Here is a 26076-nt window from a genome sequence, read left to right as displayed (position 1 = left end):
TCTGAGCAAATATTAACTACAGATAAGGCACAGATCCTGAGACAGGCCTTCTCCTGGGATAGAGGAGGGATCCTGCAACCTTAGCACTGTGAGCTAATGAGGAGCCCCTGGGTCTCTGTTATCATCTCTGTCCCTACAACTCATTTTGAAAGGAGGCAGCTTTTGCCAGGCCTAGTGAGCTGTGATGAATGAGTTCCAGGACTGGCCTGCCGAGTCTTGCCCACGTGTCGGACTCTCCTCCCTTCATGGGTTTCCTGCTTTTGTGAGATCCTGGTGTCTTCTTAATTTCCAAAGACTTTTCATTTCCACTCTGATTTTTATCTGCCCCTCATCTTTCATTCCTGGAAACCTGATCCTTGGTTTGTCTGATGATCCACTTTCTTCGATTGTAACTGCAGGTGGAAAACAGTTATTTAATATGTCTTTTGCCCTTTTATCCTCTAGTGTCTGGTTACCTACCTACCAACCATGGGTCCTAAGGAAGCATCTGCCCTTCTCCTTGTATTTCTTTTCTGTTTCTGTATCAACAACATCAAAATCAACAAACTCTTTATTCTTCTCAATTTTTAAATTCGCTTCACTTTCCTTTCCAGTAAACTCCGTTTTAACTTTTCTCAGATTCTTTATCTTGACGTTTGTTCTTCTTTACTCCTCCCTTTTCCCTTCTGTTCTATTTTTTACCCCATCCCCTTTGATTTTCTATCTCTGATAGAAAGGAGTCAGTGGTGTAAGTTTACAAGAAACGAGGTTGAGGATTATAACCAAATCAGTGAAGTATGTTGAATGAGCCTTCAGAAGTCAGGCTAAGGCTCCCATTTACTTTTTCAAACATGTCTTCCTCAGTCCCCTGTTCCCAAACATGTCCCACATTTGTCAAGGCCCTGTGTTTGCCACGTCTCTTCTTTTATTTAGATACTGCCTCTGACTCACTTTGTTTTATTCCTGTCAAAATACGACTCTTGCTTCAAAAATCCATTACACATCCTCCCTCCAATCTGATCTTCCTTGGTTTCTCATCAGTGTATAAACTCATCCCTTTCTCTCTGAAAATCCATGGTACCACTTAGTTCTAACCTCTCCTTTGACATTTATTCAGTATTGTTTCCAAAAATGATGTAAGTGCATTGTCTTGTAACATGTATTTTTTTAAAAAAAAACATAGTTAAATAATTTGTTACTTTAAAAAATAGAGTGCATATGCGCAGCGATATACATTTCAAGAGATAAAAGGATAAATATTAAAAAACAAGTCCTTCCTACTCCAAGTCCCTCAGTCATCCAGTTCCTTGGAGACAAGGGTTACTAACCTCTTTTGTATCCTTCTAGATATTTTCTGCGTTTTGTTTTAAAATACACATGGTAGCATATTATAAGCACAGTTCTGTACCTTGCTTTTTAAACTTAGCACTTTATATATTGAAGCTCATCCTTTATCAATTGTGGTGCGTCATTTTTTTTGCATTGTGGATGTTGGTGGATATTTAGAATGTTTCCAGTGCATTGCAACGAACACTATGCTTTATCTTTAGGATAAATTCTGAGAAATAGAATTGCAAGATCAAAGTGTATGTTTTTTTTCCTTCATTGTTTTTTAATTGAGGTAAAATTTATGTACAGTGAAATTCATCTGTATTAAGTGTACGGTTTGATGGGTTATGATAAATGTATATACCCACGTAACTCACCATTCTAATCAAGGTATAGAGCGTTCCCATCACCTCAAAAGTTCCTTGTGCTTTTCCTAGTCAATTCCTCTTTTCTCAAAAGACAATCTATCTCTTACTTCTAATGGTAGTTGAGTGTCACACGCTCTTGAACTTTATATAAATGGAATCATACAGAATGCACATTTTTACTCACCATAATATTTTTGAGGTTCATTCCATGTTGTTCGGTATTTTCAGTAATTTGTTTTTTTATTGCTGGGTAGTATTCAGTTTTATGACTACATCACAAATTTTTACCCATTCTCTTTTCATAAACATCTTTATTGGCGTATAGTAGCTTAACATTGTTGTGTTAGTTTCTGCTGTATAACAAAGTGAATCAGCTATACATATACATATGCATATATCCCCATATCTCCACCCTCTTGTGTCTCCCTCCCACCCTCCCTATCCCACCCCTCTAGGTGGTCACAAAGCACCGAGTTTATCTCCCTGTGGTATGCGGCTGCTTCCCACTAGCAATCTGATTTACACTTGGAAGTGTATATATGTCCATGCCACTCTCTCACTTACCCTTCCCCCTCCCCATGTCCTCAACTCCATTCTCTATGTCTACATCTTTATTCTTGTCCTGCCCATAGGTTCTTAAGAACCTTTTTTTTTTTTTTTTTAGATTCCATATATATGTGTTAGCATACAGTATTTGTTTTTCTCTTTCTGACTTCACTCTGTATGACAGACTCTAGGTCCATCCACCTCACTACAAATAACTCAATTTCATTTCTTTTTGTGTCTGAGTAATATTCCATTGTATATGTGTGCCACATCTTCTTTATCCATTCATCTGTAGATGGACACTTAGGTTGCTTCCATGTCCTGGTATTGTAAATAGAGCTGCAATGAACATTGTGGTACATGACTCTTTTGAATTATGGTTTTCTCAGGGTATGTGCCCAGTAGTGGGATTGCTGGGTCATATGGTAGTTCTATTTGTAGTTTTTTAAGGAACCTCCATACTGTTCTCTATAGTGGCTGTATCAATTTACATTCCCACCAACAGTGCAAGAAGATTCCCTTTTCTGCACATCCTCTCCACCATTTATTGTTTGTACATTTTTTGATGATGGCCATTCTGACTAGTGCGAAGTGATACCTCATTGTACTTTTGATTTGCATTTCTCTAATGATTAGTGATGTTGAGCATCCTTTCATGTGTTTGTTGGCCATCTGTATATCTTCTTTGGAGAGATGTCTATTTAAGTCTTCCATCCATTTTTGGATTGGGTTGTTTGTTTTTTTGATATTGAGATACATGAGCTGCTTGTATATTTTAGAGATTAATCCTTTGTCAGTTGCTTCATTGGCAAATATTTTCTCCCATTCTGAGGGCTGTATTTCCGTCTTGTTTATGGCTTCCTTTGCTGTGCAAAAGCTTTGAAGTTTCATTAGGTCCCATTTGTTTATTTTTGTTTTTATTTTCGTTTCTCTAGGAGGTGGGTCAAAAAGGATCTTGCTGTGATTTATGTCATAGAGTGTTCTGCCTATGTTTTCCTCTAAGAGTTTTATAGTGTCTGGCCTTACATTTAGGTCTTTAATCCATTTTGAGTTTATTTTTGTGTATGGTGTTAGGGAGTGTTCTACTTTCATTCTTTTACATGTAGCTGTCCAGCTTTCCCAGCACCACTTATTGAAGAGGTTGTCTTTTCTCCATTGTATATTCTTGCCTCCTTTATCAAAAATAAGGTGACCATGTGTGCATGGGTTTATCTCTGGGCTTTCTATCCTGTTCCATTGATCTATATTTCTGTTTTTGTGCCAGTACCATACTGTCTTGACTACTGTAGCATTGTAGTGTAGTCTGAAGTCCAGGAGCCTGATTCCTCCAGCTCTGTTTTACTTTCTCAAGATCGCTTTTGCTCTTCAGAGTCTTGTGTTTCCATACAAATTGTGCAACTTTTTGTTCTAGTTCTGTGAAATATGCCATTGGTAGTTTGATAGGGATTGTATTGAATCTGTAGATTGCTTTGGGTAGTATAGTCATTTTCACAGTATTGATTGTTCCAATCCAAGAACATGGTATATCTCTCCATCTGTTTGTATCATCTTTAATTTCTTTCGTCAATGTCTTATAGTTTTCTGCATACAGGTCTTTTGTCTCCTTAGGTAGGTTTATTCCTAGGTATTTTATTCTTTTTGTTGCAATGGTAAATGGAAGTGTTTCCTTAATTTCTCCTTCAGATTTTTCATCATTAGTGTGTAAGAATGTAAAAGATTTCTGTGCATTAATTTTGTATCCTGCTACTTTATCAAATTCATTGATTAGATCTAGTAGTTTTCTGGTGGCATCTTTAGGATTCTCTGTAGTGTCATGTCATCTGGAAAGAGTGACAGTTTTACTTCTTCTTTTCTGATTTGTATGCCTTTTATTTCCTTTTCTTCTCTGATTGCTGTGGCTAAAACTTCCAAAGCTATGTTGAATAATACTGGTGAGAGTGGGCAACCTTGTCTTGTTCCTGATCTTTCTTTGTCGTATATGGCCTTTATTATGTTGAGGTAGGTTCCCTCTATGCCTACTTTCTGTAGAGTTTTTTATCTTAAATGGGTGTTGAATTTTGTCAAAAGCTTTTTCTGCATCTATTGAGATGATCATATGGTTTTTATTCTTCAATTTGTTAATATGGTGTATCACATTGATTGATTTGCATATATTGAAGAATCCTTGCATTCCTGGGATAAACCCCAGTTGATCATGGTGTATGATCCTTTTAATGTGCTGTTGGATTCTGTTTGCTAGGATTTTGTTGAGGAGTTTTGCATCTATGTTCATCAGTGATATTGGTCTGTAGTTTTCTTTTTTTGTGACATCTTTGTCTGGTTTTGGTATCAGGGTGATGGTGGCCTCGTAGTTTGGGAGTGTTCCTCCCTCTGCTATATTTTGGAAGAGTTTGAGATGGATAAGTGTTAGCTCTTCTCTAAATGTTTGATAGAATTCACCTATTAAGCCATCTGGTCCTGGGCTGTTGTTTGTTGGAAGACTTTTAATCACAGTTTCAATTTCAGTGCTTGTGATTGGTCTGTTCATATTTTCCATTTCTTCCTGGTTCAGTCTTGGAAGGTTGTGCTTTTCTAAGTATTTGTCCATTTCTTCCAGGTTGTCCATCTTATTGGCATATGGTTGCTTGTAGTAATCTCTCATGATCCTTTGTATTTCTGCAGTGTCAGTTGTTACTTCTCCTCTTTCTTTTCTAATTTTATTTGATCTTCTCCCTTTTTTTCTTGATGAGTCTGGCTAATGGTTTATCAATTTTGTTTATCTTCTCAAAGAACCAGCTTTTAGTTTTATTGATCTTTGCTATTGTTTCCTTCATTTATTTTTCATTTATTTTGGATCTGATCTTTATGATATCTTTCCTTCAGCTAACTTTGTAGGTTTTTTTGTTCTTCTTTCTCTAATTGCTTTATGTGTGAGGTTAGGTTGTTTAATTGAGATGTTTCTTGTTTCTTGAGGTTGGCTTGTATTGCTATAAACTTCCGTTTAGAACTGCTTTTGCTGCATCCCATAGGTTTTGGGTCATCATGTTTTCATTGTCATTTGTTTCTAGGTATTTTTTCATTTCCTCTTTGACTTCTTCAGTGATCTCTCTGTTATTTAGTAGTGTATTGTTTAGCCTCCATGTGTTTGTATTTTTTACAGATTTTTTCCTGTAATTGATATCTAGTCTCATAGCATTGTTGTCAAAAAAGATACTTGATACGATTTCAATTTTCTTAAATGTACCAAGGCTTGATTTGTGACCCAAGATATGATCTATGCTGGAGAATGTTCCGTGAGCACTTGAGAAGAAAGTGTTTTCTGTTGTTTTTGGATGGAATGTCCTATAAATATCAATTAAGTCCCTCTTGTTTGATGTATCATTTAATAAGCTTGTGTTTCCTTATTAATTTTCATTTTGATTGATCTGTCCATTGGTGAAAGTCGGGTGTTAAAGTCCCCTACTATGATTGTGTTATGGATGAATTCCCATTATGGCTGTTAGCATTTGCCTTATGTATTGAGGTGCTCCTATGTTGGGTGCATATATATTTATAATTTTTATATCTTCTCGGATTGATCCCTTGATCATTACGTAGTGTCTTTCTTTGTCTCTTGTAATAGTCTTTATTTTAAAGTCTGTTTTATCTGGCATGAAAATTGCTACTCCAGCTTTCTTTTGATTTCCTTTTGCATGGAATATCTTTTTCCATCCCCTCACTTTCAGTTTGTATGTGTCCCTCGGTCTGAAGTGGGTCACTTGTAGACAGCATATATACAGGTCTTGTTTTTGTATCCATTCAAACAAGTCTATGTCTTTTGGTTGGAGCATTTAATCCGTTTACATTTAAGGTAATTGTCTATATGTATGTTCTTATTACCACTTTCTTAATTGTTTTGGGTTTGTTATTGTAGGTCTTTTCCTTCTCTTGTGTTTCCTGCCTAGAGAAGTTCCTTTAGCATTTGTTGTAAAGCTGGTTTGGTTGTGCTGAATTCTGTTAGCTTTTGCTTGTCTGTAAAGGTTTTAATTTCTCCATCGAATCTGAATGAGATCCTTGTTGGGTCGAGTAATCTTGGTTGTAGTGTTTTCCCTTTCATCACTTTAAATATATCCTGCCACTCCCTTCTGCATTGCAGAGTTTCTGCTGAAAGATCAGCTGTTAACCTTATGGGGATTCCCTTGTATGTTATTTGTTGCTTTCCCCTTGCTGCTTTTAATATTTTTTTCTTTGTCTTTAATTTTTGATAGTTTGATTAATATGTGTCTTGGCGTGTTTCTCCTTGAATTTATGCTATATAGGGCTCTCTACACTTTCTGGACTTGATTGACTATTTCCTTACCCATATTAGGGAAGTTTTCAACTATAATCTCTTCAAAAATTTTCTCAGTCCCTTTCTTTTTCTCTTCTTCTTCTGGGACCTCTATAATTCAAATGTTGGTGTGTTTAATGTTGTCCCAGAGGTCTCTGAGGCTGTCCTCAATTCTTTTCATTCTCTTTTCTTTATACTGCTCTGTGGTAGTTATTTCCATTATTTTATATTCCAGGTCACTTATCTGTTCTTCTGCCTCAGTTGTTCTGCTATTGATTCTTTCTAGAGAATTTTTCATTTCATTTATTGTGTTTGTTTGCTCTTTAGTTCTTCTAGGTACTTGTTAAGCGTTTCTTGTTTTTTGTCCATTCTGTTTCCAAGATTTTGGGTCATCTTTACTCTCATACTCTGATTTCTTTTTTCAGGTAATCTGCCTATTTTCTCTTCTTTTGTTTGGTCTGGTGGGTTTTTACTTTGCTCCTTCATCTGCTGAGTATTTCTCTGTCTTCTCATTTCACTTAACTTACTGTGTTTGGGGTCTCCTTTTCACAGGCTGCAGGTTCGTAGTTCCTGTTGTTTTTGGTGTCTGCCCCCAGTGAGTAAGGTTGGTTCAGTGGGTGGTTTATGCTTCCTGGTGGAGGGGACTGGTGCCTATGTTCTCTTGGATGAGGCTGGATCTTGTCTTCTGGTGGACAGGACTGTGTCCGGTGGTTTTTTTGGGGGTATCTGTGAACTTACTATGATTTTAGGCATCCTCTCTGCTAATGGGTGGTGTTGTGTTCCTGTCTTGCTAGTTGTTTAGCATGGGGTGTCCAGCACTGCAGCTGCTTGTCCTGAGTGGAGCTGGGTCTTAGCATTGAGACAGAGATCTCTGGGAGAGCTCCGGCTGATTGATATTATGTGGGGCCGGGAGGTGTCTGGTGTTCCAATGTCCTGATCTTGGCTCTCCCACCTCCGAGGCTCAGGCCTGACACCTGGCCAGAGCACCGAGACCCTGTCAGCCACACGGCCAGGTACTTGGGGAGTTTCTTGCCTTTTGGGAAGTCTGAGGTCTTCTGCCAGCATTCAGTAAGTGTTCTGTAGGAGTTGTTCCACATGTAGATGTATTTTTTTTATGTATTTGTGGGGAGGAAGGTGATCTCCACATCTTACTCCTCTGCCATCTTGAAGGTCCTCTCTATCCATTCTCTTTTGATAGACATATGAGTCATTTATAATTTGAGACTATTATGAATAAAGTTGCTAAGAACATTCTGTAACAATTTTTTTTTTTTTTTTTTTTTTTATGCGTTACGCGGGCCTCTCACTGTTGTGGCCTCTCCTGTTGCGGAGGACAGGCTCCGGACGCGCAGGCTCAGCGGCCATGGCTCACGGGCCCAGCCGCTCCGCGGCATGTGGGATCTTCCCAGACCGGGGCACGAACCCGTGTCCCCTGCATCGGCAGGCAGACTCTCAACCACGGCGCCACCAGGGAAGCCCTGTAACAATTTTTTAGTGGATATATGTTTTCATTTCTCTTGGGTAAATATGTAGGATAGAAGTTTTAGGTATAGGGTAGATGTATGTTGAACTTTGTTAGAAACTGCCACATAGTTTCTATATTCCCATTAGCAATGTATGAGAGTTCAAATTTTTCCACATCTCCACCAATATTTGTTGCTGTCATTTAAAAATATTATTTATTTGAAGGAGTATGAAATAGTATCTCATTGTTTTTTTTATTTTTATTTTATTTTATTTAATTTTTGCGGTATGCAGGCCTCTCACTGCTGTGGCCTCTCCCGTGGCGGAGCACAGGCTCTGGACGCGCAGGCCCAGCGGCCATGGCTCACGAGCCCAGCCGCTCCGCGGCATATGGAATCATCCCAGACCAGGGCACAAACCCGTGTCCCCTGCATTGGCAGGCAGACTCTCAACCACTGCACCACCAGGGAAGCCCTCATTGTTTTTTTAAATTGTGTTTCCTTGGTGGCTAATGGCATTGAGTACCTTTTTATGTGCTTATTGGCCATTCATATACTTTTGTTTTTGCAAAGTATTTAAGTCTTTTGCCATTAAAAAAATTGGGATTGTTTATCCTTTGCTACTGATTTGTATGCAATTTAAAATATAGTCTAGAAACAAGTCCTTTGTCAGATATTTTTTTGTGAATATTTTCTCCCAGTCTGTGGCTTGTCTTTTTATTTTCTTATCAATGTCTTTTGATGAACAGATGATTTTATTTTCATGAAGTTTAGTCTATCAGTATTTTTTCTTTTATAATTCTTGCCTGTTGTATTCTTTCCAAGAAGTGTTTTCATACCCTAAATTTGCAACCATATTATCCTGTTTTTTTCCTAGATATCTTATAGTTTGCTATACATTTAGGTCTATGTTTCATCTCAAATAAATTGTTCTGTATGATATGAGGTAGATTTTGAAGTACTTTTTTATCCCCACATCTTTTAAAAGTTGTTGCAGCATAATTTGTTGAAAGCCATTCCTTTCCTCATTGAATTGCTTTGGCATCATTGTTGAAATCATTGATTGTCCATTTATGAGTGGGTCTATATCTCGATACTCCAGTCTGTTCCATTTCTCTTTAACTCTCATTATGCCAGTACTACAGTTCTTGATTATAATCCCCCAACTTTATTCTTTATCTTCAAGATTGTTTTGGCTAACCTGGGTTCTTTCCTTTTCCATATAAATTTTTGAATTAAAAAATAAGATAAAGCCTGCTGCATTACAGTTATAGATCAATTTAGGTTGGATTAACATCTTCCAATTTATTAACAGGGTATATCTCGTCATTCATTTAGGTCTTCTTTAGTTTCTTTCAGCAATGTTTAGCAGTTTTCAGTTTTGAAATTTATTGTTCAGTATTGTGTCTTTTTAATTGTATCTTTTTAATATCTATTTTTTAACTGTCCTGGTGCTAACTTAAATTCCTGCCAACAAAATAGGAGAGTTTCCCTGTTTCCCATCCCCTGAAAAATACAGAATTTTAGAATGGGTTTTGGCTTTGCCAGTTGAATGTTGTCTCATTTTTAGTTTTAATTTTCATTTATTCTATTGTGAATGTGTTTGAGCATTTTTTCATGTCTAAAAGTTTTTTATTTCTTTTTCTGTGAACATGTTCATGTTCTTTGCCACTTTTTCTCTAAGGCTATAGGTCATTTTTTTGTTGATCTTCACAAGCTCTCTTTATACACACAAAAAAATAGCCTTGCTATGTGTTATTTCCCCCCAAGTTTTGACTTTTAACTTTAATTTACCATGCATAAAAATTTGGAATATAGAACAATCTTTTATAATTACTGGGTTTCATATCATACTGAGATTTATCTTTAAGATTATAAAAAAACTTCATGTTTTCTTTGTGGAATTTTGTGGTTTCAGTTTTTACATTTAAGCCATTTATCCATCTGTAATTTATGTATGGTAAAGATCCATGAAAATATTTATGTAGCAGGGATCTTTATTTTTTCTAGAAGGTTACTCATTTATTGAACAAATCATCATTTTCCCACGTGACCATATCATCATATACTAAATTCCTGTACGTGGTTTTTCTATTTCTCTAGACTCTCTATTCACGCACAAGTACCACATTGATTTAATTATGCTGGCTTAAAATATATTCTAATATCTTTTAGGAGGAGTTCTCCCTCATTACTTTTTCTTTTCAGAATTTTCTTGTATATTCTGTCATGTTTTTCCCCCCACATGAAATTTAGAATTTGTCTAATTCTAAAAATAAAAGTCCTGTTAATATTTTTATTAGGTCAAATTTATAGGTGTTTAGAAATAATATACCTATTTGAAATATTGTCTCTTTCTATCTAAGAATAGGGTATTCCTTCCATTTATCTGAGCCTTCTTCTGGATTTTTCAGTAAGTTTTAAAGTTGCTTAGATTTTGGATATGTCTTATTAGGCTTATTTCTATATATTTTATGTTTGTGGGGGTTTTTTTTTTGCTGTTGTAAACAAGATCTTTTCTTCTATTATGATGTGATATTAATTTTGTATGTATCCAACTGATTGCATTCTATAATCCTTGTCTCATTTTCTGTCTTGGATATGATAATATTTCCTAATATTGGACTGTCTTTGATATGACCCCAATTTGGTTGTGGTTTATTTTGCATTTGTGTTTCTGGATTCTTCTTGTTTATATTTTATTTAGAATATTTTTCATGAAGTCTTATAAGTGAGATTGGGGCTATCATTGTCAGATTTGATATTAATATTTTCCTGACTTCATTAAAAAATTGGGAGTGTTTATATTTTCTTTACTCTGGAACAGTTTAAACAGTATTTGAGATATATATTTCTTAAAGGTTTGGTTCAGATCCTCTGGTGGAGAGGGGGTGAGTAGTTTTTTGACAACTTTGTGTCTCATGTGATAATTTATTTTTGATTTTCTAACATTTCTTGGGTCTTTTTTTGGTAATTAATATTTTCCTAGAAAATCATCCAGTTAATTCAGGTTTTCTAGTTAATTTCTATAGTCAAAGCAAAATAGTCTTTTGTAATCTTTAAAATTCTTCTATATTTGGTCAATTCCCCATTCTAACATCCCATTTATATACTTGTGCTTTTCCCTGCCCTCTTTTATAACCAAAATTAACTAACAGTTTATTTTTTAGTGGCTTTATTAAGGTATAACCAACACGTCATATAATCTGCCTATTTAAAATATACAATCAAATAGTTTTTAGTGTGTTCAGATAGTTGTGCAACCCTCACCACAATTTTAAGACAGTTCATCCTCTCAAAAAGAAACTACATACTCATTAGCATCACTCCCCATTTATCCACAGCCTCTCCCCACCCCACACCCCACACCCCAGCACTAGCTAACCACTAATCTACTCTCTGTCTCCATAAAAATTGGCCCATTCTTGACATTTCATGTAAATAGAATAATGCACTACATGGTTTTTTGTGACTGACTTTTTCCAGTTAGCATTATGTTTTCAAGTTTCATCCATGTCATACCGTGTCACTACCTCATTCCTTCTTGTTGCCAAATAATATTCATTTTATGGATATACCATATATTATTTGTCGATTCTTTAGTTGATGGGAATTTGTGTTTTTTCTACTTGTTAGGTATTATAAATAATGCTCCTACGAACATTTGTGTATAAGTCTTTTTGTGGACATATGTTTTCATTTCTCTTGGATAGTAGATACCTAGGAGTGGAATTGGTTGATCATATGTTAATTCTATATTTAGCATCTTGAGGAACTACTAAACGGTTTTCCGAAGTGACTGTACCAGATTAAATTCTCACGAGCAATATATGAGGGTTCCAATATCTTCACATACTTGTCAACATTTGCTAGTGTCTCTTTTTTGATTATAACCGTGATAGTGAGTGTGAAGTTAAGACCTGATCGTGCTTTTGATTTGTATTTCCCCTTAATGGCTAATGATGTTAGGCACTTTCCAGTATCTACTGGCCATTTGTGTATCTTCTTTGGAGAAATGCATTTCAGATCATTTGCCCATTTTCATTTGGGTTGTTTATTATTAAGTTGTAAGATTATATATGAGAATATATATGTTCATATATACATATATAATTAGCACATAATATCTTTTTTGTGTGTGGTATGTAGTCGGATTTTCTTTCTGACTTAGTTTTAGTATTTTTTCCACTTAATACGTGAGTTTATCCTGTTTTGATTAATGGCTTTAATAGATAGGCTAGTCTTAATTTTGCAATAACGTCTTGTAATACACGTTCTTTTTATTGATTCTTTTTAAAAATCGTTTTTACAAATGATCTATTTTTTTTTGATAAGTCTTTAAGTTTATATATATATATATATATATATATTTTTTTTTTTTTTTTTTTTTTTTTTTTTGCGGTATGCGGGCCTCTCACTGTTGTGGCCTCTCCCGTTGCGGAGCACAGGCTCCAGATGCGCAGGCTTAGCGGCCATGGCTCACGGGCCCAGCCGCTCCACGGCATGTGAGATCTTCCCGGACTGGGGCACGAACCCGTGTCCCCTGCATCAGCAGGCGGACTCTCAACCACTGTGCCACCAGGGAAGCCCTTATATTTTGTCTTAAGTTCTATTGTCACCTTCATTACTGTAACTTTATATGACGTACTCAATTATCTATATTTTAAAGACAGTATATTAAGCAATGACGAAAGTAGCATTCTTCATTTTTTTTTCCCCTTATTTCTTCTTTTCTTTTCTTGTTCTTCTGGTACTTTATATGTATGCTTTTCATATTATGTGCTTAAATATATATATATTTTATACTATTTTTACATTATGTGATTTATAAAATTTGTATACTTAGGATTCCCACAGTCGTTTTAGACCTAGGCTTGTGGCTGCCTCACGTGGCTACCTCAATTGAGTGGTCACTGCCAGACTTTTTTCTTTTAATAGTTATTCAATTCAGTTCTTAATTTACTTAGGTTTTTCCTTTATATAATTTATATTTTCTGGGTTTTGCAAGTTCAAAGTGATTTTCTCCTGTCTTTATACTTGAATTATTAAAAATCTTCCTCTAGGATTTTTTAAACATAGTGTTTACTATAACTTTATTGTATCCTTGAAGATTGCCCTTGAGAAACCCATGATTAGCTTGGTTTGTTTTATTGTTATAGGTAATCTTTTTGTTTGAAATGTGATAGCGTTATTGAGATATGTTTTTAGGTGGTTGTCCTATAATATATTCATTTTCTCAGACAGAATGGACCATTTTAATCTTTGTATCAAGTATTACTTTCTTTCTGGAAGTTTTCCTGAAATATATCTTAAATTTTTTCCTTGTGTTTTGTTCTCTTTAAGAATATTGATCATATGCATGAAAGATCTCCTTAGTCTATTTTTTATTAATATAATTTTTCTCTAACCTACTTTAATGAATTGTTTGTTTTGATTTAATTTTGTTTACTTTTTGCAATTTTATCATCCTTTACTCTTTACTGTGTTTTCATAAGACTCCTTTCTTTTTATTGTGTGTGCACTGCTTATAATATGGTATTCATTATTTAATGCTTTTACTCTTACTCTCCATCTTTTCTTAGATCTGACCTCTTATATTTTACTTTCTTCTATCATTCAACCACATATTCTCTAAACTCTTGTATTTTTACTTTGGGTTCTTTGATTTTTTTTAATGCTTTTTGATTCATCACAATAACTTTTGTCATGATTTTCCTCTGCCTGTTAACATTTCCTAGTGAACAACATTACTTCTATATATGCATTTATGTGCATGTATGTGTAGGTGTGTGAGAGAAAGCAATTTTGTCAATTTCTTCCTTTTTTCTTAAAAATCTTTGGTTCTTTTTGAATATTGTTTACTTTTGAATAAAGTGAATTATCAAGTTCTTGGATTGCGTGTGTAGGAACTTTATGGGAAAAGAACCAAGAGATATTACAGGCTAGTAGGAGTCTCCCTATTTCACAATGAAGTGAAAGTTCTCTCTCTGTCTCTCTTCCTCCCCATCCCCAACTCCCCTGTGTATATGTGTGTTTATGTGTATGTGATAGTTAAGTCTTTGGACATTTTTAAAAATTTCTTTAGCCTTTGACTTTTTTTTCCATCATGATTCATCAATGAACTGTTTCTTACAAAAAAGGGGTGTCTGTTTCCTTGATTAATTCCTGGTACTCTTCATTGCCTCGGCGTCATGTTCCTTTTTTTTTTTTTCCCAAAGATGTGATTATTGTGTTTTGCTTCTTATAATGCACCGTCTGTTTTGGTGATTGTGCTCTCTTGACATGTTTAAGATCTGCTCCTGCAGGCTTTTTTTCTTGCATTAATCTCATATCTTGACATCTTTTAATCATATACAGTGGTTTGGGATTATAGATGTTTCTAAATTTTGTCCAAAAAAGACTTTGAATTCTGTTGTTCATGTTTCTTGTTGCTTTGGGAGTGGTATCTGAAAGAAGAGGGCATCTTAACACCAGAAGCCTTTTTGTTATGTTGATTTTAATAGTTTAATCCTTAAATAGAGATACAAAATAGAGAGTGATTAAGAAATTAAGTGGAAGCAAATGTTAAAGATAATTACATTAATAAAAGACAATAAAAAGAACAAAAGGCTATTTAGTGTTGCCATTCTGGATCTATACATTGGTCTATTTTGAAACTTACAGAATAGTTTAGAAAAAAATGAATATAGGACACAACATTGGAATACTTGAGCTTAATGCATGTCTTTGTTAATTATTACCTTCATCATAAGTGCCTTAACAGTCTAAATCTCAGTTTTCTCATCTGTAGAATGGAGATAGTAATGAATTTTTTACAACTATCAGTCACCTAGCAGGCATTCAATAAATGACTGTGTTTGAATACAGTATACTATATGTTCCTTCCAAGTGCCTTTAAAAAACTTTTCTTTTTTATTAATAGCTTTTTAATGATTGACGACATCAAGGAGGCTGAGTTTATAAATGTGTGAAAACCATAGATGAGCATGTTTTAAGAGGATTATGCCTGGCTAAATCTTTGATTTTCAGAATGGACTGAATCCCTAAAAATTCTCCATGCCTACAACACTTGACTGTCCTTTCAAACATCAAACTCCAAACTTTAAACCTGTTTTGTAATAGAGTCTAATATAACAATGTTATTACCAATTATATTTTGAATTTGTGTGTCCACGATATATAATAACACACTTTTTTGTGTGCTGGCCGGGTAATTCTTTCTTTCTTTCTTTTATAAAAGAAGTCCTTTACTTTACTGGCTTCTATATTTATAAGAGAAATACATCTCACTGATAACAGCTAATATTAACACAGTGCTTTTCAGTTTCTGTATATTCTCATTTGACCTCATTTAATTATGGAAATCTAGGCCATGAGGTAATGGGTGTTTGACAAAAACAACTGATCCAGACATATGGATCACTCAAAAAATCTGGATTTAAATTCTTCAGGGGTTCTATTCTGGAAACCAAAATTAATCAAATCCAGGTTTTCTGACTAAGATGGAGAGGCATCTTAATGGAAAAATACCGAATTTTGATGTATATCATATGGTCTACTCTTACTCCTAGCTAGCAATATGGAGTTAGATAATTTCTAAAAGATTCATGAATAAGTAAAAGATCTTAATGACATATAGAAGCTTATATTTGAAACTAGGCAAGTCACTTACCTTTACTGAGCCTCCATTGCTCATGTGTTTAAAAAGGATAACAATTCTTAACTCTGTTCAATTGTTTTCATTGCAACCACATTTATTGAAAGCCTACCATGGGCCAGATGATGGGATTTAAATGTTTTATAATCAGATAATCAAATGAGCTTTCTGTGTGACATATTTTGTAACCTGCAAAAATATACATAAGTCTCAATGACCATTATTCTTACCTGCTGAGCTATTGGTTAACAAAGAAATTACTTTATTTCTCCTTCTCAGGTAAAATTGCATATATTTTATAGCAACTGTGCTTTACAGAGTGTCTGTGAAAGTCCTGGCTGGCCTGCTGGTCTCATTCAGTAAACGAGTTCTACTTACCCAACTTTCTACCCATTTGCAAGGAGTTCTAAGCCCAAGAGCTCATTGACTCTACGTGTCTGTTCGTAACCTAATCCTCAAAGACATCACTTCCAAGAATGACACTGGGTAAATTGCATGCAGGACATAATTATTTGAAGCTATCCTGGCAGTAGACATTCATAGGCATGGCCAAGTGCTTTCAGAATGAGCCACCAATTTCTTCTTCCTTTAGGTACAAACTTGACTATATGGAATCCGCGGAGAGAGTTTTGTCTATATTTGCTCATTCTACTTTCACGTTTAAGGTTAGTGAATTAGAACACTTTTGTGATCAAAACTAGGCATTTCCAAATAGAAAGTTCTGTTAAGATCTGTTTGTACTTTCTTCATCATAGTATTCACTTTTTAATTTAATTTAATTTTATTTTATTTTTTTTGCGATACTCGGGCCTTTCACTGTTGTGGCCACTCCTGTCGTGGAGCACAGGCTCCAGACGCGCAGGCTCAGCGGCCATGGCTCATGGACCCAGCCGCTCCGTAGCATGTGGAATCCTCCCGGACCGGGTCACGAACCCGCGTCCCCCGCATCGGCAGGCGGACTCTCAACCACTGCACCACCAGGGAAGCCCTAGAACAGTAGTCTTAATAATTATAACACCAGCAGTAATAACATTGATAACATTTGTTATTACGATACCAATAGGTGTGATATCTTGAGTCATTACTCTTCTGCATGTAACATGCTAAGGTTTTGCATAAAGTATCTCATTTAATAATTGATGAAGTCTCAGGCTGTCTCATGACCCCTAATCCAGTTTCAGTTTTGCTTCACATTTCTGTTGCTACTAGAAACCTCAAGTCATGGAGAGGTAATTCTGTATTATCCATAAATGTTATTCACTAATTTCAGTGTTTCTCATAGACAGTGTGTGAATATACTTCAGGGAGTTAAAAAAAATAAGCAACAGTGTAATGTGAAAGTAACTGGCAGGCAACCTGCCCAAACATGCCTTGAAAAAGCAATATTCTTTAAGTGCTGGTCTGCCTTGGGACTCCGTCTCAGTTGCTTTTGTTGGTTGGCCTGTATGAAAATAGCCTGCAAAGAGAATTGTCCCTGCTGTGGTCCAGGATGGGTTGATGATTTTATTACACAGTGCCTGGTACACAGTAGGTGTTCAACATGAATGAGTTATCCTGGTTCTTCTGGCTGTGGCCCCAAGGGACATGAGGGTGGGTCCAGGCCCTTATCAGGGATATTGTGTGTCCTCATTTGTGCAGTAGTTGCCCCAAATAGGTCTGCTCTGAGATGTCACTTCCTTCTAGGAGGCATTTATCTCTATTTGCAAGAACTTGCCGCTCTCTGTGTCTGTTACTGCCCAAAGGTCACCTAAAATGGAGAGCTTTTATTAGCTGCAGTGAGAAGATGTACTTTCCCTTGAATGCTCTCGGCCAAGTGCCTTTCCCGTTCTCTTATTAGCAAAGGAACGGATGACTTCTTCACTTGCCTAGCTCTGTGGATCTCCCCCATCCCTAATCCTCTTTATACTTAATAATCCTCCTCCTGGGTTCTGTCTTTTCCCCAGAAGGGAATGATGGAAGATCTGTTTTCCTTACTTTCTGAGGGTGGGGTCACCAATTTACCTATGAATATGTAAACTCATGAAGGATTTCCCCCACTGTTGAAACCATGGCTGCCATCCTTCTTCTGCATGGTATAGTTAACTTACTCCAGGTGTGTATGAGGGTTGTACTTAACCACTTCCTTTGCCCTGTCATATGGATGACACAAGCAGGGAATGATTGACAACACGAAGAAGTGGAGCCAGTGGAACAACACTTGTATTTGGCTCCCACTCTGCAAGCTCCAGATTCCTGTTGAAAAGAGATAGACCCATGGCTGACATGAAGCTCTTGTGATAAGAAATTTTGAGCTTCTGGTTGGTTCATCATTCATGGCCTAAGAGCAGGGGAAATGTACTTTTTTTTGAGAATCTGAAAACGCCACAAACTCTAAATCCCATTCATTTGCATTTCTCTTCAGAAAAGGAGGTGGAGCATGGGGGAGGCCTCCGTTGATGAGGATTAAACTCACAAAACAGGATAATTCCTAGAGTTGTGCCAACATTACCAGCTACTAATATGGAGTATCTGTCACTGGCACCAGCTTGCCAATGGGCTCAGGAACCTTCTGGGCTGCATTCAGTTGGCATTGGCAAATTACCTGCAGAGCAATTCATGCTGTCAGGATCATTTTATAGCACCTTAAACAGAAGAAAAAAGAAAAATGCAAAAAAAAAAATCTGATTAAAAAAATTCATGGTTTCTTTTTCTACCCTCTTCTAAGCAATGGATGTTATACTTAGAATTATATCTGGGTTTCAGCAAATCACTCGTATCAGTGATCCCTCCAAGCATATCTACCAAAGGAAAAATTTCAAAACCCATAAAATTGGGAGTGGTGGCTTAATATCCAAGGACAGAATCAAGGTTCCAAGTGATAGAATAAGAGGCTGAAAACCAAGGTGAGGTATAGCATAGTTGGACATCAAGTCCCTCAATTAAATAAAAAAGTCAATTATCTAAGTTTTGAATAGCATGACTTAATTGTTGTTCTTGTGAAAAATATATACAAGGGTTGAACTGACTGTAAGGTCATTATGAATCAGTTGTCTAATGTGGCACTAGACTGTAAGCTCCTTAAGTTTAAAAATCATGTCCTCTTTGAGTTATTGCCAATGCTGAGATAGTGTTTGGAAAATATCAGTAATAAATACATATTTGTGGAAGGTGGATTGCTAAATGTGATCCTAGAGGTATAGAAAAAGATTCTAAAGTGATGAGAAAAACATTGGTAAAAAGAGGAGAGGAATGTGATGAGGTTGTGGAAGTTTGCAGAAACCACATTACAGAGAAAGCAAAGAATGAGGGCTGGCTTCCCTTGGCAAAGTGAGATTCAGTAAGGGGACGTTCCATGACAGTTGCATTTAATTTTGTTTAAATTTTATTTTATTATTTTTTTTATACAGCAGGTTCTTCTTAGTTATCTCTTTTATACATATTAGTGTATATATGTCAATCCCAATCTCCCCCCCCCGAACCCACCTACCCCGCTTTCCCCCCTTGATGTCCATACGTTTGTTCTCTACAGCTGTGTCTCTATTTCTGCCTTGCAAACAGGTTCATCTATACCATTTTTCTAGGTTCCACATATATGCGTTAATAGACAATGTTTGTTTTTCTCTTTCTGACTTACTTCACTCTGTATGATAGTCTCTAGGTCCATCCACGTGTCTACAAATGACCCAATTCCATTCCTTTTTATGGCTGAGTAATATTCCATTGTATATATGTACCATATCTTCTTTATCCATTCATCTGTCCATGGGCATTTATTTAGGTTGCTTCCATAACCTGGTTATTGTAAATAGTGCTGCAAAGAACACTGTGGTACATGACTTTGTGAATTATGGTTTTCTCAGGATATATGCCCAGTAATGGGATTGCTGGGTCATATGGTAGTTCTATTTTTAGTTTTTTAAGGAACCTCCATACTGTTCTCCATATTGGCGGCATCAATTTACATTCCCACCAACAGTGCAAGAGGGTTCCCTTTTCTCCACACCCTCTCCAGCATTTGTTGTTTGTAGATTTTCTGATGATGCCTATTCTAACTGGTGTCAGGTGATACCTCACTGTAGTTTTGATTTGCATTTCTCTAATGATTAGTGATGTTGAGCATCCTTTCATGTGTTTGTTGGCCATCTGTATATCTTCTTTGGAGAGATGTCTATTTACGTCTTCCATCCATTTTTGGATTGGATTGTTTGTGTTTTTGATACTGAGCTACATGAGCAGCTTGTATATTTTGGAGATTAATCCTTTGTCAGTTGCTTCATTTGCAAATATTTTCTCCCATTCTGAGGGTTGTCTTTTGGTCTTGTTTATGGTTTCCTTTGCTGTGCAAAAGCTTTGAAGTTTCATTAAGTCCCATTTGTTTATTTTTGTTTTTATTTCCATTTCTCTCGGAGGTGGGTCAAAAAGGCTCTTGCTGTGATTTATGTCATAGAGTGTTCTGCCTATGTTTTCATCTAAGAGTTTGACAGTGTCTGGCGTTACATTTAGGTCTCTAATCCATTTCGAGTTTTTTTTTGTGAATGGTGTGAGGGAGTGTTCTAATTTCATTCTTTTACATGTAGCTGTCCAGCTTTCCCAACACCACTTATTGAAGAGGTTGTCTTTTCTCCATTGTATATTCTTGCCTCCTATATCAAAAATAAGGTGACCATATGTGCATGGGTTTATCTCTGGGCTTTCTATCCTGTTCCATTAATCTGTATTTCTGTTTTTGTGCCAGTACCATACTGTCTTGACTACTGTGGCGTTGTAGTACAGTCTGAAGTCCAGGAGCCTAATTCCTCCAGCTCTGTTTTACTTTCTCAAGATTGCTTTGGCTCTTCAGAGTCTTTTGTGTTTCCATACAAATTGTGCAACTTTTTGTTCTAGTTCTGTGAAATATGCCATTGGTAGTTTGATAGGGATTGCATTGAATCTGTAGATTGCTTTGGGTAGTAAGTCATTTTCACAATATTGATTCTTCCAATCCAAGAACATGGTATATCTCTCCATCTGTTTGTATCATCTTTAATTTCTTTCTTTCATCAGTGTCTTATAGTTTTCTGCATACAGGTCTTTTGTCTCCTTAGGTAGGTTTATTCCTAGGTATTTTATTCTTTATGTTGCAATGATAAATAGAAGTGTTTCCTTAATTTCTCCTTCAGATTTTTCATCATTAGTGTGTAGGAATGTAAGAGATTTCTGTGCATTAGTTATGTATCCTGTTACTTCATCAAATTAATTGATTAGCTCTAGTAGTTTTCTGGTGGGATCTTTAGGATTCTCTATGTATAGTGCCATGTCATCTGGAAAAAGCAATAGTTTTACTTCTTCTTTTCCGATTCGGATTCCTTTTATTTCCTTTTCTTCTCTGATTGCTGTGGCTAAAACTTGCAAAACTACGTTGAATAATAGTGTTGAGAGTGGGTAACCTTGTCTTGTTCCTGATATTAGTGAAAATGGTTTCAGTTTTTCACCATTGAGAATGATGTTGGCTGTGGATTTGTCATATATGGCCTTTATTATGTTGAGGTAGGGTCCCTCTGTGCCTACTTTCTGGAGAGTTTTTGTCATAAATGGGTGTTGAATTCTGTCAAAAGCTTATTCTGCATCTATTGAGATGATCATATGGTTTTTCTTCTTCAATTTGTTAATATGGTGTGTCACATTGATTGATTTGCATATATTGAAGAATCCTTTTATTCCTGGGGAAAATCCCACTTGATCGTGGTGTATGATCCTTTTAATATGTTGTTGGATTCTGTTTGCTAGTATTTTGTTGAGGATTTTTGCATCTATATTCATCAGTGATATTGGTCTGTAATTTTCTTTTTTTGTAGCATCTCTGTTTGATTTTGTAATCAGGGTGATAATGGGCTCATAGAATGAGTTTGGGAGTGTTCCTTCCTCTGCAATTTTTTTGAAGAGTTTGAGAAGGATAGGTGTTAGCTCTTCTCTAAATGTTTGATAGAATTCACCTGTGAAACCGTCTGGTCCTGGACTTCTGATTGTTGGAAGATTTTTAATCACAGTTTCGATTTCATTCCTTGTGATTGGTCTGTTTATACTGTCTGTTTCTTCCAGGTTCAGTCTCTGAAGTTTATACCTTTCTAAGAATTTGTCCATTTCTTCCAGGTTGTCCATTTTATTGGCATGGAGTTGCTTGTAGTAGTCTCTTAGGATGTTTTGTATTTCTGCGGTGTCTGTTGTAACTTCTCCTTTTTCATTTCTAATTTTATTGATTTGAGTCCTCTCCCTCTTTTTTTAATGAGTCTGGCTAAAGATTCATTAATTTTGTTTATCTTCTCAAAGAACCAGCTTTTAGTTTTATCGATCTTTGCTGTTGTTTTCTTTGTTTCTATTTCATTTATTTCTGCTCTGATCTTTATGATCTCTTTCCTTCTGCTAACTTTGGGTTTTGTTTGTTCTTCTTTCTCTAGTTCCTTTAGGTATAAGGTTAGATTGTTTACTTGAGATTTTTCTTTTTTCTTGAGGTAGGCTAGTATAGCTATAAAGTTCCCTCTTAGAACTGCTTTTGCTGCATCCCATAGGTTTTGGATCATTGTGTTTTCATTGTCATTTGTCTCTAGGTATTTTTTGATTTCCTCTTTGATTTCTTCAGTGATCTCTTGGTTATTTAGTAATGTACTGTTTAGCCTCCATGCGTTTGTATATTTTACATTCTTTTTTCCTGGTAATTGATTTCTAATCTCATAGCGTTGTGGTCGGAAATGATGCTTGATATGATTTTAATATTCTCAAATGTACCGAGGCTTGATTTGTGACCCAAATGTGATCTATCCTGAAGAATGTTCCGTGTGCACTTGAGAAGAAAGTGTAATCTGCTGTTTTCGATGGAATGTCCTATAAATATCAGTGAAATCTATCTGGTCTATTGTGTCATTTAAAGCTGTTGTTTCCTTATTAATTTTCTGTCTGGATGATCTGTCCATTGATGTGAGTGAGGTGTTGAAAGCCCCCCATTATTATTGTGTTACTGTCAGTTTCCTCTTTTATAGCTGTTAGCAGTTGCCTTATGTATTGAGGTGCTCCTACGTTGGGTGCATATATATTTATAATTGTTATATCTTCTTTTTGGATTGATCCCTTCATCATTACGTAGTGTCCTTCCTTGTCTCTTGTAACATTCTTTAAAGTCTATAATATATGATATGAGTATTGCTACTCCATCTTTCTTTTGATTTCCATTTGCATGGAATATCTTTTTCCATCCCCTCACTTTCAGTCTGTATGTGTCCCTAGGTGTGAAGTGGGTCTCTTGTAGACAGCATATGTATGGGTCTTGTTTTTGAATCCATTCAGTGAGCTTGTGTCTTCTGGTTGGAGCATTTAATCCATTCACCTTTAAGGTCATTAATGATGTGTATGTTCCTATTACCATTTTCTTAATTGTTTTGTGTTTGTTTTTGTAGGCCCTTTTCTTCTCTTGAGTTTCCCACTTAAAGAAGTTCCTTTAGCATTTGTTGTAGAGCTGGTTTTGTGATGCTGAATTCTCTTAGCTTTTGCTTGTCTGTAAAGGTTTTAATTTCTCCATTGAATCTGAATGAGATCTTTGCCGGGTAGAGTAATCTTGGTTGTAGGTTCTTCCCTTTCATTACTTTAAATATATCGTGCCACTCCCTTCTGGCTTGTAGAAATCAGCTATTAACCTTATGAGAGTTCCCTTGTTGCTTTTAATAATTTTTCTTTGTCTTTAATTTTTGTAAGTTTGATTACTATGTGTCTCGGTGTGTTTCTACTTGGGTTCATCCTGCCTTGGACTCTCTGCGCTTTCTGGACTTGGGTGGCTATTTCCATTCCCATGTTAAGGAAGTTTTTGAGTATAATCTCTTCAAATACTTTCTCGGGTCCTTTGTCTCTCTCTTCTCCTTCTGGGACCCCTGTAATGCAAATGTTCGTGTGTTACTTGTTGTCCCAGAAGTCTCTTTAGCTGTCTTCATTGCTTTTCATTTTTTTTTGTTTATTCTGTTCCATGGCAGTGAATTCCACCATTCTGTCTTCCAGGTCACTTATCCATTCTTCTGCCTCAGTTATTCTGCCATTCATGCCATCTAGTGTATTTTTTATTTCAGTTACTGTATTGTTCATCTCTGTTGTTTTGTTCTTTAATTTCTAGGTCTTTGTTAAACATTTCTTGCATCTTCTCGATCTTTGCCTCCATTCTTTTTCCGAGGTCGTGGATCATCTTCACTATCATTATTCTGAATTCTTGTTCTGGAAAGTTGCCTATCTCCACTTCATTTAGTTGTTTTTCTGGGGTTTTATCTTGTTCCTTCATCTGTTACATAGTCCTCTGCCTTTTCATTTTGTCTGTCTTTCTGTGAATATGGTTTTTGTTCCACAGGCTGCAGGATTGTAGTTCTTCTTGCTTCTGCTGTCTGCCTTCCAGTTGATAAGGCTATCTAAGAGGTTTGTGAAAGCTTCCTGGCGGGAGGGACTGGTGGTGGGTAGAGCTGGGTGTTGCTCTGGTGGGCAGATCTCAGTAAAACTTTAATCCATTTGTATGCTGACGGATGGGGCTGAGTTCCCTCTTGTTGGTTGTTTGGCCTGAGGTGACCTAGCACTGCAGCCTACCTGGCTCTTTGGTGGGGCTAATGGCCGACTCCAGGAGGGCTCATGTCAAGGAGCGCTTCCCAGAATTTCCACTGTCAGTGTCCTCATCCCTGTGGTGAGCCACCGTCACCCCCCGCCTCTGCAGGAGACCCTCCAACACTAGTTGGTAGGTCTGGTTCAGTCTCCTATGGGGTCACTGCTCCTTTCCCCAGGGTCCTCATGTCTTTCCCCAGGACCCTCAGACAGGGTCCTCATGTGCCCTCCAAGAGTGAGTCTCTGTTTCCCCCAGTCCTAAGTCCTGTAGTCAAATTCTGCTAGTCTTCAAAGTCTGATTCTCTGGGAATTCCTCCTCCCATTGCTGGACCCCCAGGTTGGGATGTCTGACGTGGGGCTCAGAACCTTCACTCCAGTGGGTGGAGTGTTCTGTGTTCTGTTCTGTTAACTGTGGTATAAGTGTTCTCCAGTTTGTGAGTCACCCACCCAGCGGTTATGGGATTTGATTTTGTTGTGATTGCGCCCCTCCTACCATCTCCTTGAGGCTTCTCCTTTGTCTTTGGATGTGGGATATCTTTTTTGGTGAGTTCCAGTGTCTCCCTGTCAATGATCGTTCAACAGTTAGTTGTGATTCTGGGGCTCTGGCGAGAGGGAGTGAGCGTACGTCCTTCTGTTCTGCCATCTTGAACCAGTCTATTTAATTTTTTGACGAGTATAATTTTGCTTATTTTATCTCCAGAGAACAAATTATTTTCAGTTACAAAAACAACAGAGAGGCAATTTTCCCTAAATATTAGGGAGATTTTTGAACCTTGTATGGCAGAAACTGCTAGTTCTTCTCCAATATCCATTGGGTTTTTTTTTTGTTATTTTAGTAGAATCTTGATTTTTGGATAAGCCTATGGGGGTCTAGGATAAAGAATTCCTTTTAGCCATGCATGGAATGTAACTGAGCCCTGGTCAACTGGAATTGGGGAAGAATGATGTATATATGACTTCGGGTCTGGTTGGATCCTCAAAAGGAAGTCTGTGCCTCTCCCCTTCCTCCTTTCTCTTTCTTGCTCATGGAAATGTAATCTCATGTGAGAATAGGAGCTGGAAAAGCCGCTTTGGGCCCTGGAACGGAAGCTGCATTTTGAAGATAGCAGAATGGAAGAGAGATATAACCAGGATCCCTAACGATTGTAGAGCTGCCATAGCAGACTTTCCCCAGAACCCAGAAGTGGCCCATTCCTCCTCCTTAGTAAAGCTAAAACTTAATGAATTATGTTTTAGATGGAAATTCTCACTCTCTTTTGTGAATCAACTATAGGTTTTTCCTTGATGGTTGCCATGAGGCTTTCTTTCTGGGAGATATTGGTGAGTTGTAGTGAGACAGAGGGACAGTGCACAGATGGCATCCCCTGGCTTACCTTCCTTGAGAGCACCTGTTTCTTTCACATAGTGTCTGGGCACTTTTCAAGGGGCTACTTCTGTGTTGGGCCCTGGGGCAGGTGAGTCTACACATGGGTGCTTTAAGAGCCATTCCTCAATTCCCCACAGCCCTGTGAGTCTCGTGGGCATAAGCTCCATCGGTCCTGAAAGCCAGGTGTTTTAGGGCCTTGTCTCTCAGGTGCTGGTGTTAAAACTTGGGGTGCCCTGTGTGACATATGAATCCTTTGCTCCTCAGGGAGAAGCTCTGGCCTTTGAGTTCCCTCCTGATTGTGAGTCACTGTGCCAAGAGTGGGGTTTATGGTGAGCTTGTGTCTCAGCCTTTCCTACCTGCTTCAATGTGGTTTCCCTCTTGTTTGCCTCATGTGAAGGGGTCGCTCTGCCAGTGTTTAGGTTTTCTTAGAGGAAATTGTTCCATATATAGCTGTAGATTTGGTGTGTACATTCAGGATCTTCCTGTGTTGCCATCTTGAA

The 26076-nt window shown here is 36.9% G+C and overlaps 1 long non-coding RNA gene across 1 annotated transcript; it reads left to right on the top strand.

Annotated features, from left to right (window-relative positions):
• The first annotated feature begins 6353 nt into the window (after nucleotides 1-6353).
• On the top strand, nucleotides 6354-23506 carry LOC116755772. Its single transcript, XR_004350460.1, has 3 exons — nucleotides 6354-6392; nucleotides 20677-20683; nucleotides 23284-23506. It is a non-coding gene; the product is annotated as an uncharacterized LOC116755772 (long non-coding RNA).
• The last annotated feature ends 2570 nt before the right edge of the window (nucleotides 23507-26076 follow it).

This window comes from Phocoena sinus, chromosome 6, assembly GCF_008692025.1.
Source record: "Phocoena sinus isolate mPhoSin1 chromosome 6, mPhoSin1.pri, whole genome shotgun sequence".
Classification (NCBI taxonomy): Eukaryota; Metazoa; Chordata; class Mammalia; order Artiodactyla; family Phocoenidae; genus Phocoena; species Phocoena sinus.
This window is presented reverse-complemented; position numbering and strand designations above follow the sequence as displayed.